Source organism: Schistocerca serialis, chromosome 2 (assembly GCF_023864345.2).
Source record: "Schistocerca serialis cubense isolate TAMUIC-IGC-003099 chromosome 2, iqSchSeri2.2, whole genome shotgun sequence".
Taxonomy (NCBI): domain Eukaryota; kingdom Metazoa; phylum Arthropoda; class Insecta; order Orthoptera; family Acrididae; genus Schistocerca; species Schistocerca serialis.
The window spans coordinates 1,124,893,166-1,124,911,273 of record NC_064639.1 but is presented as its reverse complement, the minus strand read 5'-3'; the positions used below and the strand labels follow the sequence as shown (position 1 = coordinate 1,124,911,273).

Sequence of the window (18,108 nt, the reverse complement as noted above, 5' to 3'; positions counted from 1 at the left end):
GCAACAGCTCATGGAAGAGGGTGCGTTCAGTGCGAAACTTGTTTTCAGTGATGAAGCAACATTTTTTCTTAATGGTGAAGTGAACAGATACAATGTGTGAATCTGGGCGGTAGAGAATCCTCACGCATTCGTGCAGCAAATTCGCAAGTCACCAAAAGTTAACGTGTTTTGTGCAATCTCACGGTTTATAGTTTACGGCCCCTTTTTCTTCTGCGAAAAAAACGTTACAGAACACATGTATCTGGACATGCTGGAAAATTGGCTCATGCCACAACTGGAGACCGACAGCGCCGACTTTATCTTTCAACAGGATGTTGCTCCACCGCACTTCCATCATGATGTTCGGCATTTCTTAAACAGGAGATTGGAAAACCGATGGATCAGTCGTGGTGGAGATCATGATCAGCAATTCATGTCATGGCCTCCACGCTCTCCCGACTTAACCCCATGCGATTTCTTTCTGTGGGGTTATGTGAAAGATTCAGTGTTTAAACCTCCTCTACCAAGAAACGTGCCAGAACTGCGAGCTCGCATCAACGATGCTTTCGAACTCATTGATGGGGACATGTTGCGCCGAGTGTGGGAGGAACTTGATTATCGGCTTGATGTCTGCCGAATCACTAAAGGGGCACATATCCAACATTTGTGAATGCCTAAAAAAATTTTTTGAGTTTTTGTATGTGTGTGCAAAGCATTGTGAAAATATCTCAAATGTTGTTGTTGTTGTGGTCTTCAGTCCTGAGACTGGTTTGATGCAGCTCTCCATGCTACTCTATCCTGTGCAAGCTTCTTCATCTCCCAGTACCTACTGCAACCTACATCCTTCGGAATCTGCTTAGTGTATTCATCTCTTGGTCTCCCTCTACGATTTTTACCCTCCACGCTGCCATCCAATGCTAAATTTGTGATCCCTTGATGCCTTCTTCTAGTCAAGTTGTGCCACAAACTTCTCTTCTCCCCAATCCTATTCAATACCTCCTCATTAGTTATGTGATCTACCCACCTTATCTTCAGCATTTTTCTGTAGCACCACATTTCGAAAGCTTCTATTCTCTTCTTGTCCATACTAGTTATCGTCCATGTTTCACTTCCATACATGGCTACACTCCATATAAATACTTTCAGAAACGACTTCCTGACACTTAAATCTATACTCAATGTTAACAAATTTCTCTTCTTCAGAAACTATTTCCTTGCCATTGCCAGTCTACATTTTATATCCTCTCTACTTCGACCATCACCAGTTATTTTACGCCCTAAATAGCAAAACTCCTTTACTACTTTAAGTGTCTCATTTCCTAATCTAATTCCCTCAGCATCACCCGATTGAATTTGACTACATTCCATTATCCTCGTTTTGCTTTTGTTGATGTTCATTTTATATCCTCCTTTCAAGACACTGTCCATTCCGTTCAACTGCTCTTCCAAGTCCTTTGCTGTCTCTGACAGAATTACAATGTCATCGGCGAACCTCAAAGTTTTTACTTCTTCTCCATGAATTTTAATACCTACTCCGAATTTTTCTTGTGTTTCCTTTACTGCTTGCTCAATATACAGATTGAATAACATCGGGGAGAGGCTACAACCCTGTCTCACTCCTTTCCCAACCACTGCTTCCCTTTCATGCCCCTCGACTATTATAACTGCCATCTGGTTTCTGTAAAAATTGTAAATAACCTTTCGCTCCCTGTATTTTACCCGTGCCACCTTTAGAATGTGAAAGACAGTATTCCAGTCAACATTGTCAAAAGCTTTCTCTAAGTCTACAAATGCTAGAAACGTAGGTTTGCCTTTTCTTAATCTTTCTTCTAAGATAAGTCGTAAGGTCAGTATTGCCTCACGTGTTCCAACATTTCTACGGAATCCAAAGTGATCTTCCCCGAGGTCCGCTTCTACCAGTTTTTCCATTCGTCTGTAAAGAATTCGCGTTAGTATTTTGCAGCTGTGACTTATTAAACTGATAGTTCGGTAATTTTCACATCTGTCAACACCTGCTTTCTTTGGGATTGGAATTATTATATTCTTCTTGAAGTCTGAGGGTATTTCACCTGTCTCATACATCTTGCTCACCAGATGGTAGAGTTTTGTCAGGACTGGCTCTCCAAAGGCAGTCAGTAGTTCTAATGGAATGTTGTCTACTCCCGGGGCCTTGTTTCGACTCAGGTCTTTCAGTGCTCTGTCAAACTCTTCACGCAGTATCGTATCTCCCATTTCATCTTCATCTACATCCTCTTCCATTTCCATAATATTGTCCTCAAGTACATCGCCCTTGTATCAACCCTCTATATACTCCTTCCACCTTTCTGCCTTCCCTTCTTTGCTTAGAACTGAGTTTCCATCTGAGCTCTTGATATTCATACAAGTGGTTCTCTTCTCTCCAAAGGTCTCTTTAATTTTCCTGTAGGCAGTATCTATCTTACCCCTAGTGAGACAAGCCTCTACATCCTTACATTTGTCCTCTAGCCATCCCTGCTTAGCCATTTTGCACTTTCTGTCGGTCTCATTTTTGAGACGTTTGTATTCCTTTCTGCCTGCTTCATTTACTGCATTTTTATATTTTCTCCTTTCATCAATTAAATTCAATATTTCTTCTGTTACCCAAGGATTTCTATTAGCCCTCGTCTTTTTACCTACTTGATCGTCTGCTGCTTTCACTACTTCATCCCTAAGAGCTACCCATTCTTCTTCTACTGTATTTCTTTCCCCCATTCCTGTCAATTGTTCCCTTATGCTCTCCCTGAAACTCTCTACAACCTCTCGTTCTTTCAGTTTATCCAGGTCCCATCTCCTTAAATTCCCACCTTTTTGCAGTTTTTTCAGTTTCAATCTGCAGTTCATAACCAAGGGATTGTGGTCAGAATCCATATCTGCCCCTGGAAATGTCTTACAATTTAAAACCTGGTTCCTAAATCTCTGTCTTACCATTATATAATCTATCTGATACCTTTTAGTATCTCCAGGATTCTTCCAGGTATACAACCTTCTTTTATGATTCTTGAACCAAGTGTTAGCTATGATTAAGTAATGCTCTGTGCAAAATTCTACAAGGCGGCTTCCTCTTTCATTTCTTCCCCCCAATCCATATTCACCTACTATGTGTCCTTCTCTCCCTTTTCCTACTGGCGAATTCCAGTCACCCATGACTATTAAATTTTCGTCTCCCTTCACTACCTGAATAATTTCTTTTATCTCGTCATACATTTCATCAATTTCTTCATCATCTGCAGAGCTAGTTGGCATATAAACTTGTACTACTGTAGTAGGCATGGGCTTTGTGTCTATCTTGGCCACAATAATGCGTTCACTATGCTGTTTGTAGTAGCTAACCCGCACTCTTATTTTTTTATTCATTATTAAACCTACTCCTGCATTACCTCTATTTGATTTTGTATTTATAACCCTGTAATCACCTGACCAAAAGTCTTGTTCCTCCTGCCACCGAACTTCACTAATTCCCACTATATCTAACTTTAACCTATCCATTTCCCTTTTTAAATTTTCTAACCTACCTTCCCGATTAATGGATCTGACATTCCACGCTCCGATCCGTAGAACTCCAGTTTTCTTTCTCCTGATAACGACGTCCTCCTGAGTAGTCCCCGCCCGGAGATCCGAATGGGGGACTATTTTACCTCCGGAATATTTTACCCAAGAGGACGCCATCATCATTTAATCATACAGTAAAGCTGCATGTCCTCGGGAAGAATTACGGCTGTAGTTTCCCCTTGCTTTCAGCCGCTCGCAGTACCAGCACAGCAAGGCCGTTTTGGTTAATGTTACAATATCTCAAATAATGAAATTATTGTAGAGCTGTGAAATCGCTTCAATCATTTGTAATAACCCTGTATATCCATCTCATTTCCAAATATAGTATAAAACCAAAATCTTTAAGCATATCGTAAAGGAACTACGTACAAGCCAGTGGCATGTTTCTCAACCTTGTACTGTATGCGTACTATATGTAAAATAACTGACACTTTATAATCGCTCCTTTACGAGATGCAAATACTTTAGAGCCATACGTTCATATAACTGACACAAAAGGTTAACATGTAACAATAATTTTTGGGAAGGAAAATCGCACATAACTTGCGGAAACGGGTCTGGGAGGAAACAAAACCATGCAGCGGTGCCTTACGTAATGCGTAATTCCTCCCCAGTATTTCCTCCAGTTTTATGACCACCTAACTGCAGTCTGGTGCACTGCTTTTCGGTCCCTAAACGGGCTGCCTGTGTGTGAGAGAGAGAGCCGTTACGTAAAGCGAGCCACGCGCCGCAGTAGCGTACCGTACCGACATTTTGGCGCACCGGGAACTACAGCGGCGCGCCCGATAAGACATCAGCGAGCAGGCGGCCGCCTTTCCAAACGCCCCGCCTCTGTTTCTGCCCGCCTGTTAATTGCCGCCGTGGCTGCCGCTGCCGGCTCGAGTCGCCTTCGTCGCCGGCGACTGCCTCCAGGGCGTTCGCTCCATCCAAGGACACTCTGTGGACAGACACTCGCACAAGAAACGCCAACTCTACTACGTACTAGGAAAGTTCCTTCGACATTTAAGTTACGTAAGTGCATTAGTTTCTCGACGATAATATATATATATATATATATATATATATATATATATATATATATATATATATAAAACCTAACACTTAATTCCACCAAAGTGATTTGTTCGACAGACAAATCGGGCTGTAACAGAATAGTAATTGATTATTGTACCTATTTCTGGGTACTGGAGGGCAGCGTGGAGGGTAAAAATCGTAGAGTGAGACCAAAAGATGAATACACTAAGCAGATTCAGAAGGATGTAGGCTGCAGTAGGTACTGGGAGATGAAGAAGCTTGCACAGGATAGAGTTGCATGGAGAGCTGCATCAAACCAGTCTTAGGACTGAAGACCACGACAACTACAACCTATTTCTGTTTTAATTAGCAAATATCTGGTTGTATTTGTTTGAGTCCAATCTTACGTTGCTAACATTTGGCACTGCTTAGCCATAGTAAAAATAACACACGATGGAAATATGAAGTCGTTGCATTTCTACCTGTTTCCACCGGTTGTGGTTTGCTGTAGAAACCTCAGCGGTAAAATGTGAGAAACATCGGAAGAAACCGAAAAAGATAATTCATTTGGTGGGAGGACACGTACAGGGGGTGGAAAAAATAAAACACATTTCGATGTGTCATTCGGTATGAGAAAACCAATGGCATTCAAAACTGCTTCAAATGGCTCGGAGCACTATGGGACTTAACATCTGAGGTCATCAGTCCCCTAGAACTTAGACCTCCTTAAACCTAACTAACCTAAGGACCTCACACACATCAATGCCCGAGGCAGGATTCGAACCTGCGACCGTAGCGGTCGCGTGGTTTCTGACTGAAGTGCCTAGAACCGCTCGGACACACTGGCCGGCCATTGGCATTCAAAACAGCTTCCAGTCGTTTTGAGGGTAATGTAAAATCATTCTGCCTGCAACATAATGGCAATTTACGGTAGCGATGATGGAGGTGGATAGCGATTACGAACCCTTCTCTCCAACGGAGACCTCAGAATCTCAATAATACTGAGATCTGGTGACTATTGTGGCTAGAGAAGATGTGATGATTCTGCCTCGTCCTCACAAAATGCGAGCTATATGAAAATGGACCCCGCCATCTTGAAACACAGTATCAGTCATTGTACACAGCATGGACCTAATCAGCCATGATGGCCACATCATCCTTGGCAGTAACGCGATCTTGCTGAATTCCCAAGGGGCCAATGGAGTATCAAATGGTTCAAATGGCTCCAAGCACTATGGGACTTAACATTTGAGGTCATCAGTTCCCTAGACGTTGAACGACGTAAACCTGACTAACCTAAGGACATCACACACATCCATGCCCGATGCAGGATTCGAAGCTGCGACTGTAGCAGCCACGTGGTTCCGGACTGAAGCGGCTAGAACCGCTCGGCCACAGCGGCCGGCAGTGGACTATCTAAATATCGCTGCCCAAATCACCACCGAACCCCTGCCATGTTTCACTCTTGGGACCGAGCGAGGTGGCGCAGTGGTTAGCACACTGGACTCGCATTCGGGAGGACGATGGTTCAATCCCCCATCCGGCCTTCCTGATTTAGGTTTTCCGTGATTCCCCTAAATCGCTACAGGCAAATGCTGGGATGGTTCCTTTGAAAGGGCACGGCCGACTTCCTTCCCCGTCCTCCCCTAATCCGATAAGACCGGTGACCTCACTGTCTGGTTTCCTCCCCCAAACAACTCAACCCTCCAGATTTTATGGTTTCGGCAACAGTTTTTCCTGCTGCGGGCATTTGCGTCACTGATGAGTGGTTTCGGAATTCCAGTTTGCTCTGTAATTCCCTGCTTCTGGAGCTCCGTTCGTGTTGTTTTGGTACTGATAGGGCTCGCGAGTGCGAAATTCACCTCTGCAGAGCTCTTATTTGTCGTCGCAGTCCTCTTCAATGACTGTCCGTCACGATCACTCAACACAAACTTTTTCCCACGTTTCAGCTTAGCGAATGACGTTTTTCCACTTTCCCTGCATGCGCTATAAATCTTTGATGCGGTGTTTCTGCAAACGCTTCGTTGTGGAAACACCCTCGTTACGAACACCAGTAACAATTCGGAGTCACTTAGATCCGGCATAACGCACTCTGATCTGCCAGAACGCTGTTCTGACGACGACTGCGACTTGCAGCGTATTGAGGGTGTTTCCCAGGCGCCGTTCGTGGTCAAATACAAAAGCCTTTCTTCTCATTCACTGGACTGCTGTCTACCTGCGCGGGGAAGACACCAGCCGCTCCACCAATTTTTTTGTGTCCAGACAGCGAACACGCACCGCACTGAGCGTTAGCGATGTCCCGTGGACAGTTCCTTGGTGTACCAACTTCGAGCCCCTCGTGACGTCGGCGCAATGCGCAGTCATGCACGACTCTCTGGCTGAGGGCGTGGCAAACGTGTCACTTGACCCTGCACAGCACTCAAGTTACTTTATAAAGCGCACGTATATAAAAAAGTCCTATATACAGTTTACAACTCTTCCAAACCCACGCAGTACATTGGCAGATCTTACTATGCGAGAGAAAAGACTTAATGTATCACCTTCCTGAGTAGTTCTACACACATGAACATATTGTGTTGTTTATATACTCAAGAGCCAAAGAAACTTCACACCTGCCTAATATCGTGTAGGGTCCCCGCAATCACGGAGAAGTGCTGCAACACGACGTGGCATGAACTCGACTAATGACTAAAGTAGTGCTGGAGGGAACTGACGTCATGAATCCTGCAGGGTGCAGTTCTCTTCTGACAAGGGAACCTCCCCATCGCACCCCCCTCAGATTTAGTTATAAGTTGGCACAGTGGATAGGCCTTGAAAAACTGAACATAGATCAATCGAGAAAACAGGAAGAAGTTGTGTGGAACTACGAAAAAAATGAGCAAACTATACAAACTGAGTAGTCCATGCGCAACATAAGCAACATCAAGGACAATGTGAGCTTAGGAGCGCTGTGGTCCCGTGGTTAGTGTGAGCAGCTGCGGAACGACAGGTCCTTGGTTCAATTCTTCTCTCAACTGAAAAGTTTACTTTTTTTTATTTTCGCAAAGTTATGATCTGTCCGTTCGTTCATTGACGTCTCTGTTCACCGTAATACGTTTAGTGTCTATGTTTTGCGACCGCACCGCAAAACCGTGCGATTAGCAGGCGAAATGACGTGCCTCTCCAATGGGAACCGAAAGCATTTGATCGCAAGGTCATAGGTCAACCGATTCCTCCACAGGAAACCACGTCTGATGTATTCAATACGACACTGGTGACGGCATGTGAGTCACATGACAGGAATATATTGTTGACCTACCTAACTTGTGCACTTGGCGAATGGGTAAAAAGATTCTTCTACCTTGCCCGATTTAGGTTTTCTTGTGGATGTGATAATCACTCCCAAAAAAGTGATGAAAACATAAAAGTTTGTGACGTAAACTGCAACAAATGAATGCAACAATTTCACAGTCGCACGGTTTTCTCTGTGCTCTGTCAAAACATGTTTTTAACGTTTTCAAACTTTTCCGTGTGTAGACCGTCAAACCCTGCGTATGTCTGAGCAAATCTGAACATGTCCTGGAACTTTGGAGATCGAAGTTGATTATGTGTGAGTGCCTGAACTTTGATGATTGCCTGAAATAAAAATTAAAATTTTCACTCAAGGGAAGACTCACCAAGGACCTCTCGTTCCGGAGTTGCTCACGTTAACCACGGGACCACGGCGTTCCTAAGCTCAACCTATCCTTCTTGTTGCCTATCTTGCACATGGACTACTCAGTTTGTATATTTTGCTTATTTTTTTCCTTAGTTCCACAAAACTTCTTCCTGTTTTCTCGATTGATCTGTGATCAGTTTTTCAAGGCCTATCCACTGTGCCAACTTATAACTAAATCTGAAGGGGGTGTGATGGGGAGGTTCCCTTGTGAGCAGCACGTTACTAGGCATCTCAGAGTGCTTAATAATGTTCATGTCTGGGGAGTTTGGTGGCCAGCAGAGGTTCTTAAACTCAGAAGAGTGTTCCTGAAACCACTCTGTACCAACTCTGGGCGCGTGGAGTGTCGCATTGTTCTGCTGGAATTGCCCAAGTCCGTTGGAATGCGTATGGACATGAATGGATGCAGGTAACCAGGCAGGATATTTACGTATCTAGACGTATTAGGTGTCCCACATCCCTTCAGCTGCACACGTCCCACACCATATAGAACCTCCACCAGCTTGAACAGTCCCATGCTGACATGCAGGGTCTATGGATCCATTAGGTTGTCTCCATACCAGTACACGTCCATCCGCTCGATACAATCTGAAACTATACTCATCCGACCAGGCAACATGTTTCCAGTCATCAACAGTCCAACGTCGGTGTTGACGGGCCCAGGCGAGGTGTAAAGCTTTGAGTCGTGCATTCATCAAGGGTACACCATTGGGCGTTCGGCTCCGAAAGCCCATATCGATGATTTTTCGTTGAATGGTTCGCCCTGTGACAGTTTTTGATGGCCCAGCATTGAAATCTGCAGCAAATTGCGGAAGGGGTGCACTTCTGCGACGTTGAACCACTCTCTTCAGTCATCGCTGGTTTCGTCCTTACAGAATCTTTTTTTGCGGCCGCAGCGATGTCGGTGATTTTATGTTTTACCGGATTCCTGATATTCACGGTACTCCCGTGAAATGGTCGTAAGGGAAAATCCCCACTTCGTCGCTACCTCGGAGGTGCTGTGTCCATCGCTCGTGCACCGACTATAACACCACGATCAAACTCATTTAAATCTCCAATTGAAAGAAAACAGCTATCGGTCACTATTTTTAACGAATTAACAGGGTTTCAACACTGCTAGGAGTGTCTTCCTCAGAATTTAAATCAAAGATTGGCCTATAACATGGTCACAGAATTATGACTAAAAAGGTATGATACAGAGTATAAGTACAGAATCATCGAGGAAGACTGTCAGTACTTATATTTCATTTATAAAATAACAAATATGCCAAAAGGACATGAGTCACAAAGATATTTGAGATAAAAATTTGTGATGGCGACGAGTCCGTTTGCAACCTGTAACCGCGTAAGTAATGAGCAGCCCTTAGTGGCTCGCCATCACAAATTTCTATCTCAAATATCTTTGTGACTAACGCCCTTCTGGCATATTTATTATTTTATAAATGAAATATAAGTACTGGCAGTCTTCCTCGGTGATTCTGTACTTATACTCTGTATCATACGTTTTTAGTCATAGTTCTGTGACCATGTTATAGACCACTCTTTGATTTAAATTCTGAGGAAGACACTCCTAGCAGTGTTGAAACCCAGTTAATTCGTTAAAAATAGTGACCGAGGGCTGTTTCGTTTGAATTGTAACTATTCACGGTCTCTCAACATGCAGCCATGTACAAAATTTTGTCATTTAAATCTTAATAACCTGCCGTTGTAACCGCAGTAACCGATCTAACATCTACACTAGACACTTGTTTTATAGAGGCGTTGCCGGACGCAGCTCCCGGTTCTGCCTCTGTGTTTGAATACGCATTCCTGTAACAGTTTCTTTAGCGCTTCGGTGTAGGACCACTTCATTTGTGTCTGTCAGTCCAACTGTTAAAAACGCTTTTTTCTCTGGAACGGGTAGCGTAACAAGTTCAAATTCACACCGCATTCTAAAGCCGTCGGCACACGGACCGTGCATCCGAACGTTGAGCGTTGAGCGTGCCGAGTTTCTGACGTCATGGCGTGGAATATCACGTTCGGGAGTCTTTCCGAACGTGCAGAGCAATATCTGGCATGTCAGATATTCTGAGCGTGCGTCTGAGCGTTGACCAATGAGATGGCACAACGCCACCTACGTCACACGCACGCCGTCTCCCTTCAGTAGAGAGTTGTGAGGCGCCATATAGGCATTCGTTTCAAGCCTATATGTATATATGCCGTTTCTGAGCACCAGCAAATTGAGAATCACTAAAAAAACCCGTTGTTAACTGTGTGATTCGTTCCAATAAATTAATGGGAAACATCATATTCGTGGCAAAAGAATTATTGTAACTTGCGTATTATGAGCGTAGGCTATTTGAAGCCAACGACACACTGAAGATCTACCCAAAACGTATTGTTCTTGGTACAATTTGTTATAATCAAACTTCAATTAGTAACATATCTACGGTTAAGGTTTTATGTACGAGCTGAGATACTATGATTAGACGTCTCGAGTATGTTATTGCTGTAGTGTAGCGACTAGCGTCAGTGCCCGTGTAGATTATTTTGATGGGGCGGTGGTTCGTGTCTTGCCACTTCCAAATTTTTTTCCTAACATTCCATTTTTTATTGGGTTCTGATACTTTATTATTAGTTTAATATAAGTATATACTATAATATTTGATGTAAGTGATGGTGTAAATATAAGTTCAACTTTTTTTGAGTGGTGACTTTGTTCGGTTGGCTTAATCTACAGGACAGCTTGCGCTAATTGTATAAAGATATTTTGCTCCTTTTTCTTTTTCGCTTCGTAATTCACATGTTGCAAAGATTCTGCTACTGGGTTGGAACACTGATCAAGTAAGACTGACCTTGGGGTTTTACTAAAATGTGGGAATTATGAAATAATGTTTATCTTATGCGGAGAAGTATTCCAAATTTGTACCGCACTGTTTGTAATGGAACTTTTATAAACCTGTGTCCTTATTGATTGGACGTGGTACTTTCCTTTTCGTGGACGATGGAGGAAATGTACGTTTTAACAGCGCTAATGTGGGAATTTTACGCGCGCCCGTTGAGTAAACAGTGTGATTTACGAACTAGAAACATCCCTCAACTGCCGCTGGAGTGCGTTGCGATCGCATATGCCACGTCGGGGCCCACGTACCGTATGCACGAGTCGCATCGTTCCTGAGCGTTCAGCAGCACGTTGAACTTGGCACGCTCGACGTTAACGTTCGACAGCACGGTCCGTGTGCTGACGGCTTAAGGTCCATGGTCCCTTGGCAGCGTAGGAAATTAAATTTTGTAAGTCAATACAGCCAAGAGATACGGCCATTTACGTCACATAATTTGATACTCGCAAACTAATCAAAACCTATAGAGTATTTCCCTTTGGCCTAAGACCATGAAATTTCGCAAGAATCAAGGTTTCACACCACACCTAAAGGATAAATTCCAAAAATTGTTAATTTTCAATTATCTCACTCCACAAAAAATATTTCTTTCTTAAATTGTTATGCGACTTTAATCTTAAAATTAAAACATTCTCGAAAGTCTTGGAATAACCAGGACCAATATCCTACCGGTGTGAACCTCGATAGCAGGCAAAAATAGTCGAGATTCTTGATTCCCAAAATGGATTTGCTGTCTATAAACGTAACTGAGTTTGTACGGAACCGTCGGAGCGCGAGCCCTACTCGCATCCGGCCAGCTTTCTACTCTTGTAGGAGCGCTCTTTCGGAAGTGCGTCGAGTCCGTGAGACTGGTCGCCCGCAACTCGCCACTGGCGGTCGCGTCAGTGGGCTGAGCGTCATGTGAGCAGAACACGGTGTGGGCCGCGCGCGACTGGCAGCGTCAGTGAAAACGCAGCCGGGATCGTGCTCGGAACCACCGGCTCATTTGCACCACGTGTTTTGGAACCGTGGACGAGTTACAGGGGCTGCAGCAGTAGGTCAAAGTACGAGGCGGACAGAGAGGCGGGTCCGGGATTGGTCAGCAGGGAGGGGCTGGGCCCGCCTTCCTGGTGCCTGTATGTGAAGCAGAAGCAGGGCGCGAAGGGACGCAGAGAGAAACCTGAGACCGTTCCGCACTCGGCGGCGGCCAAACCAGTCGGCGGCGGCCACTTTCCCGTCCACTCCAGACAGCGGGACGGGCGTCCCGCCGTCGCCTGTCGCAGCGGTTGCAAATGGACCAGTCGACCTCCCTGACAACGCGGGCGGCTACTTTTACTCCACTGACTTATTGCGCACAAGTAGCAGCTAAATGCCGAATTAAGTCAATGATATTTTATTGGTACCCATAATGGTCATTGCATCCGATTAATGAGGTATTAGACGTGTAGTAAAGCTGATCTTTTTCAGTGAAAACTACTGCCAGATCCTCAAATAATGAGGATAGTAATTGTTACAATAAGAAACTTCCTGGCAGAAAGGCAAAGGTCCCGGGTTCGACGCTCGCTCCGGTACACAGTTTTAATCCGCCTGGAGGTTTCATATCAGCGCACATTCCGGTGCAGAGTGAAAATTTCATTCTGGAAACATCCCCGAGGCTGTCGCTAAGCCATGTCTCCGCAATATCCTTTCTCCCAGGAGTGCTAGGTCTGCAAGTTTCGCAGAAGAGCTTCTGTGAAGTTTGGAAGGTAGGAGACGAGGTACTGGCAGAATTGAAGCTGTGAGGACGGGTCGTGAGTCGTGCTTGGGTAGCTCAGTTGGTAGAGCACTTGCCCTCGAAAGGCAAAGGTCCCGAGTTCGAGTCTCGCTCCGGCACACAGTTTTAATCTGCCAGGAAGTTTCATGTCAGGGCATACTCCATTGCAGAGTGAAAATCTCATTCTGCAAACATCCCCGAGGCTGTGGCTAAGCCATGTCTCCGCAATATCCTTTCTCCCAGGAGTGCTAGTTCTGCAAATTTCGCAGAAGAGCTTCTGTGAGGAAGTTTCATGTCAGCGCACACTCCACTGCAGAGTGAAAATCTCTTTCTGCAAACATCCCCGAGGCTGTGGCTAAGCCATGTCTCCGCAATATCCTTTCTCCCAGGAGTGCTAGTTCTGCAAGTTTCGCAGAAGAGCTTCTGTGAAGTTTGGAAGGTAGGAGACGAGGTACTGGCAGAATTGAAGCTGTGAGGACGGGTCGTGAGTCGTGCTTGGGTAGCTCAGTTGGTAGAGCACTTGCCCTCGAAAGGCAAAGGTCCCGAGTTCGAGTCTCGGTCCGGCACACAGTTTTAATCTGCCAGGAAGTTTCATGTCAGCGCACACTCCGCTGCAGAGTGAAAATCTCATTCTGCAAACATCCCCGAGGCTGTGGCTAAGCCATGTCTCCGCAATATCCTTTCTCCCAGGAGTGCTAGTTCTGCAAATTTCGCAGAAGAGCTTCTGTGAGGAAGTTTCATGTCAGCGCACACTCCACTGCAGAGTGAAAATCTCTTTCTGCAAACATCCCCGAGGCTGTGGCTAAGCCATGTCTCCGCAATATCCTTTCTCCCAGGAGTGCTAGTTCTGCAAGTTTCGCAGAAGAGCTTCTGTGAAGTTTGGAAGGTAGGAGACGAGGTACTGGCAGAATTGAAGCTGTGAGGACGGGTCGTGAGTCGTGCTTGGGTAGCTCAGTTGGTAGAGCACTTGCCCTCGAATGGCAAAGGTCCTGAGTTCGAGTCTCGGTCCGGCACACAGTTTTAATCTGCCAGGAAGTTTCATGTCAGCGCACACTCCGCTGCAGAGTGAAAATCTCATTCTGCAAACATCCCCGAGGCTGTGGCTAAGCCATGTCTCCGCAATATCCTTTCTCCCAGGAGTGCTAGTTCTGCAAATTTCGCAGAAGAGCTTCTGTGAGGAAGTTTCATGTCAGCGCACACTCCACTGCAGAGTGAAAATCTCTTTCTGCAAACATCCCCGAGGCTGTGGCTAAGCCATGTCTCCGCAATATCCTTTCTCCCAGGAGTGCTAGTTCTGCAAGTTTCGCAGAAGAGCTTCTGTGAAGTTTGGAAGGTAGGAGACGAGGTACTGGCAGAATTGAAGCTGTGAGGACGGGTCGTGAGTCGTGCTTGGGTAGCTCAGTTGGTAGAGCACTTGCCCTCGAATGGCAAAGGTCCTGAGTTCGAGTCTCGGTCCGGCACACAGTTTTAATCTGCCAGGAAGTTTCATGTCAGCGCACACTCCACTGCAGAGTGAAAATCTCATTCTGCAAACATCCCCGAGGCTGTGGCTAAGCCATGCCTCCGCAATTTCCTTTCTCCCAGGAGTGCTAGTTCTGCAAATTTCGCAGAAGAGCTTCTGTGAGGAAGTTTCATGTCAGCGCACACTCCGCTGCAGAGTGAAAATCTCATGCTGGATTGTTATAACACTCTGGCTTGCAATCTGTACCACTGTCGTATTCCCACTCCCGGACATTGTTTCTTGAGATTCTGAGGACACTGGAAAAAACTAAACTAAACTCCGTCCGGACAGGTTTTGAAGGCCCAAAGGTGCCGACCGTCCGTCGTCTCATCCTCAACCCACAGGCGTCACTAGGTGCGGGTGTGGAGGGGAATGTGGCCAGCACTCGGCTCTCCGGTCATTGTCAGTTTTTTCGCGTCCGGAGCCGCTACTTTCCTATCAAGTATCTCCTCAAATGCTTCAAATGGCTCTGAGCACTATGGGACTTAACTTCTGAAGTCATCAGTCCCCTAGAACTTAGAACTACTTAAACCTAACTAATCTAAGGACATCACACACATCCATGCCCGAGGCAGCATTCGAACCAGCGACCGTAGCGGTCGAGCGGTTCCAGACTGCAGGGCCTAGAACCTCTCGGCCACCACGACCGGCTTTAGCTCCTCAACTGACCTCACAACGGCTGAGTGCACCCCGCTTGCCGGCAGTGTTCGGGAGGTTCTCTCCAACAGGAAGGGGCCCCTCCACGCCCACACCAACGTGGTGACCAAACCAAAAGTTGTACTGTCACTTCCGTATAAGATGTTAGTTTTCAAATCGTGAGTCACAGGATGCGCGCTGTGATGTTCTCCATGCACCTGGGTGGGATTACTCATTGACATGGTCCATCAGGAGACAGATGTGGACGAAAGCGATCGAAGGGTATCGGTTTGTATGGGCAGAGTGAAAAAAGTGCCAAGACAAGCGCCAAGGGAAAAAAAACCTGTGCGACAGTAGGACGGGTAGTATGGGCAGTAACGGCTTGCTAGCTGCGACAGTGCATGCAAGATATGGTTATGTTAGTGCGAAGTATCGTGCATCGTTACCTTTACCGTTGCGGAAGCTCGTTGTAGGGCCTGCTGCAGCTGCTGCGTCCCTGTAACAATAGAAGGTCGTCATACATTAGTGGGCGATCGGTCGTAGATCAGCTCACAGTGTAGGGGGTGAGTGTGGCTGGTTTTCGTGCTGTGTACAGTACGGTTGCCCCGCGATTGCCTATTTTTCGGCGGGTCGAGCGTCTGGGGTTGCCAGTAGTAGCTGTGTTGCAGGGGCTCGCCAGCACTGTCGTGTTAGCGTGCTATGGACCATAGATCTTTAGTTTGTAGGCAGTGTTGGGCAGACCGGACGCTCACCCATCCAAGTGGTAGGCGAGCCCGACAGCGCTTAACTTCGGTGAACTGACGAAAACCACTGTTACTATTGCGGCAAGGCCGTTGGCTCTGAGGACACTGAATTATTTCAGTGGAAAATAAAAAAATGACCGTATGGCATTTATTGGGCGGGATATCCCCTTCGGGGTCCGCCCGCCGTATTGCAAGTCTTTCTAGTTAACGCCGCTTCAGCGACTTGCGTGTCGGTGATGATGAAAATGTTAATGAAGGACACAGAACACCCCGTCCGCTGCTGGGACTAGAACCCGGGCCCCCCGCGTGGTATGCGGCAACGCTACCGCTGCGCCACCGAGGCGAACATTATTTCAGTAGTAGACAACTATAGATCAGATGTATAAGGCAAATTCTAGGAAAGACGATCTAATTCGGGACTGGAGCGTATCACCTCTTTAGAGAATTTAAAGCTGCATATGGTAGCACAGAAAGAGAGCAATTATATCAATGCCTTGCTGAATTGGAAAATCAATATAAAATTGGTACGGTTAGTAAGAATAAAAATGAGTGAGACACGAAGTAGCAGCCGGCCGGTGTGGCTGTGCGGTTAAAGGCACTTCAGTCTGGAACCGCGTGACCGCTAGGGTCGCAGGTTCGAATCCTGCCTCGGGCATGGATGTGTGTAATGTCCTTAGGTTAGTTAGGTTTAAGTAGTTCTAAGTTCTAGGCGACTGATGACCTCAGAAGTTAAGTCGCATAGTGCTCAGAGTCATTTGAACCATTTTGAACCAGAAGTAGCGCGAGGACGGGAAGAATGGTGTTTGTTAGATTAAACGTCGAAAATGGGGTATGGCAACGAGACGCATTAGTTTGGCACCTTCTTAATTGTGCACTGGAGAAGGTGGTGAGGATGCAAACCTTTTGAGTAGGTCGACGATCTGCCATTAATCGGCGCAGCTAATCGCTTACGCGGATAAGGTAGATATAGTGGAAAACTACCTAAAGGCAAATGAACAGAGATTCGCCACACTGGAACAGGCTAGCAGGAACATGGAATTAAACATCAACCAGCAGAAAACGAACGACGCGACTGCCAGGAAGGCCACAAGAAGAACACGCCGATCTCAATAAGAGTGGAAAACTATGCCGTTGAGACTGCTGAGCAGCGCGGGTGCTTGGGTTCGAGAGTCGTCTACTCTAACGACACTTTCTATGAAATTTTGACAGAAACTATAGCAGCCAATAGAGCTTATTTTATCTTAGCAAGACTCGTATCTTCAAAGCTCCCGACTCGCACCACCAAGTTACTCATTTACAAAAGTCTTATAAAACCTGTGCTCACATTTGCTTCGGAAACTTGGACCCTAACCGCAAAAAAACGACATGCATCGAAACGCTGGGAGGCAACGGCCTTGCCGCAGTGGAAACACCGGTTCCTGTGACATCACCGAAGTTAAGCGCTGTCGGGCGTGGCCGGCACTTGGATGGGTGACCATCCAGCCACCATCCGCTGTTGCCATTTTTCGGGATGCACTCAGCTTCGTGATGCCAATTGAGGAGCTACTCGACCGAATAGCAACGGCTGACCACACGCCCCTCCTATCCGCATCCTCAACCGAGGATGACACGGCGGTCAGATGGTCCCGATGGGCCCCTTGTGGCCTGAAGACGGAGTGCTTTAATCGAAACGCTGGAAGCATTTCAAAGAAAGATTCTTCGAAGAATCATCGGCCCAGTTTGTGAAACAGGAATAGTGAGGGAAAGATACAGTCATGAGTTGTACAACATTTATAAACATCCACCTATCAGAAAAATAGTGAAGGCACCCAGATTGAGGTGGGCTGGGCACGCAACACGGATGAGCGATCCTGAAGTACCCAAAAATGTATTTAAAAAAAATCCATGAGCACAGAGGGGGGTGAGGTTGGCCGAAAATCAGATGGGAGGATGGACTCATTGAGGATCTCCAGAAAATGGATTATAGGAATAGGCGAGCTCTGGCAATGGACCAATATAAATGGTGGAAACCAGTATAAGAGACCAAGGCTCATACTGAGCTGTACAGCCACAAAAGAAAAAGAAGTGAACTATTTCAGTGATTTTTTTGTATTTCCACATTTAAGTAAACATTAAAAACCGAAATGTACTTTGTTATTTTGTATAGTACAGATAAGCCTCTATGGCAACACATCTTAAACGTTGAAGGCAAACAGAAAGACACTAAAAATTCATCTCTTCTCGAAAATTATTTCTGAATTTCTTTAGAACTTAGCCTAGAATTGACTTTCAATTACATTCATAAGCACAGATGAAAGGAAAGTAAGCCTCCTTGAACAAATAAGTAATCCTCTTCAGAAAACGTCACAATATCTTCATCTATC

At 45.8% G+C, this 18,108-nt stretch overlaps 4 non-coding genes across 4 annotated transcripts; all 4 read left to right on the top strand.

Annotated features, from left to right (window-relative positions):
* The first annotated feature begins 12,910 nt into the window (after nucleotides 1–12,910).
* Trnas-cga (transfer RNA serine (anticodon CGA)) lies at nucleotides 12,911–12,985 on the top strand. Its single transcript has one exon. It is a non-coding gene; the product is annotated as a tRNA-Ser (tRNA).
* Nucleotides 12,986–13,357: 372 nt separating this feature from the next.
* Nucleotides 13,358–13,432, top strand: Trnas-cga (transfer RNA serine (anticodon CGA)). The gene has a single exon. It is a non-coding gene; the product is annotated as a tRNA-Ser (tRNA).
* Nucleotides 13,433–13,804: 372 nt separating this feature from the next.
* Trnas-cga (transfer RNA serine (anticodon CGA)) lies at nucleotides 13,805–13,879 on the top strand. Its single transcript has one exon. It is a non-coding gene; the product is annotated as a tRNA-Ser (tRNA).
* A 372-nt stretch (nucleotides 13,880–14,251) lies between these two features.
* Nucleotides 14,252–14,326, top strand: Trnas-cga (transfer RNA serine (anticodon CGA)). Its single transcript has one exon. It is a non-coding gene; the product is annotated as a tRNA-Ser (tRNA).
* The last annotated feature ends 3,782 nt before the right edge of the window (nucleotides 14,327–18,108 follow it).